Genomic DNA, 1,950 nt, shown 5'->3' with positions numbered 1-1,950 from the left:
CAAACTAGCAAAATGACGTGTTACTACGGTAACATTTTGTGGATTCAAGTTTGTACATAGCACGTCTGATGAAAAGTCTTTATATATAAAAATGGCGAATGAAATCCAAATGTACAAGTAGATTGATAGAATGCAGCATTAAAGTAGAAGACATCAATAAAGTTCGAGGAACAATTGGGCACACCGTTGAAAAGGAAATGAAGTTTTGTAGTTTCGATGTCACCATGGCTTGATCAGAAGACTACGGGGTCATCCCACGAGCTAGACATCCACGAGTCACACAACCCACGAGATCAGCATTGCAAAACATTCCATAAGTCATACAGCCCACGGGTCATAGAGCCCAAAAGCTCAACACAAGGCAAAGAAGGCCAACCAGCTGAAGACTGTGTAAATAAGACCCATGAAACCGACACTCTGTATATCAAACCTCGCGATATAATGTCGGTCTCGAAGGACGTTTTTGCTAGTGTAGAGCTCATGGATCTGTTTCACTAGTGTCGAGCTAGGTGGACTTGGCGGTCTGTTAGTGTTGGACTGTTTAGCTCAAAGATCTATTTTACATGACGTCGAGCTATGGGCATCGGATCCAGTATTGTCATAGCCGACATACCATCAATGTTCGCATAGAATGTCATGTTCAGATGAATGTCAATACAGCACTGGTCGTGGCAAGACTCCGTTGAGGGCTTTTTCGTTGACAAATGGTTGGGTTTTAGTCACTGAACTCTGAAATAACCAATGAAACATGACAATAATTATAAGAATTCCAGCCGATGATAACATTCCTACATAAACAGCATCTTCGGGTGCCTTCCACTCATGTCAATATAATACAGCCGTCTATCACCTGCGATTTCTTTCATAAAATTATGTTTGGGAATAAAACCGAAGTTTATGTTTTTTCCCTAACAATCTTCTTTTTTTTTCCATTCTCGCCAGAAATGAGATGGAAGTAGTATTATATATCAATATATAAAGAAATTGAATTTAGGTAAATAAAACGACTTGGAAACAACCCTCTGTCGCAAAAAAAAAAAAAAAAATATATATATATATATATAGAAACAACACAAAATAAAACAAAACTAACAACAATCTGTTGAAACAATACGACTAATGACATGGCAGCACTCAATAATTTCTACAAATCGTGACATCAGGTTGCGGCTTCATTATTTTTTTTTTACTATTTCCATATCTGATGTTTGTGCATTACACAATCTCAGTATTAAAAAGAAATAGGTATATATCATCCAAATGTAACGGGAATGAAAGCCATTTGAGGAATTGAGTTTTTAAAATGCGGGAATATCGGTGGAACATAACCCTTCCGAAGTTTTTTTTTTTTTAATCTTTGTTACTACTAACATTTCTTTTTTTTTTAAGTTTCGGTACCACCATTCCAGGACGATTACAACAAGTAGTGACGTTAAGCATGGAGGAAGATGTAAAGAAAGTATAAAGAGTTTTCCAACTAATTTTAATTTTTTTAAAGAAAAGTACACACTGGCTCCTCTTGATGCATGTGGATTTGTGTTGATTTATGATACCCTCAACATCACTTTTGCGGTTATGTTAATAATTACATGTGATTAATAAGCCTGACTCCCCCCCCCCCCCCCCTCACCTCTTCCCGCAAACTAAACATAATTCTGAGACTTGGCATCAATTCTTTTTAATTCATTGTTACATCTTGTCTTGGCGTACATTTAGAAAACGTGAAATTTCTGAGTGACGAAACTGTCGTGTAACTTTTTAAGACTTTTCAACAGACATTCAGCAAGTAAACCCCATAGCAAATTTCAGGACTGAAGAGAAATCAGTTGGTGTACTTCGATATGAAGTACGATTTTTTTTTCATGTATTCGATGTATATTAAAAACTTCCTTTTTAGACGTGTGATTATGGGGAAATATCTACACGTACGAAATTTCAATGGGCTTTGCA

Source organism: Diadema antillarum, unplaced genomic scaffold (assembly GCF_040938485.1).
Source record: "Diadema antillarum isolate AM-2024a unplaced genomic scaffold, OU_Dant_1.0 seq00001767_RagTag, whole genome shotgun sequence".
NCBI classification, from domain to species: Eukaryota; Metazoa; Echinodermata; class Echinoidea; order Diadematoida; family Diadematidae; genus Diadema; species Diadema antillarum.
The sequence above is the reverse complement of the archived record's forward strand: the minus strand, read 5'-3'. Positions refer to the sequence as shown.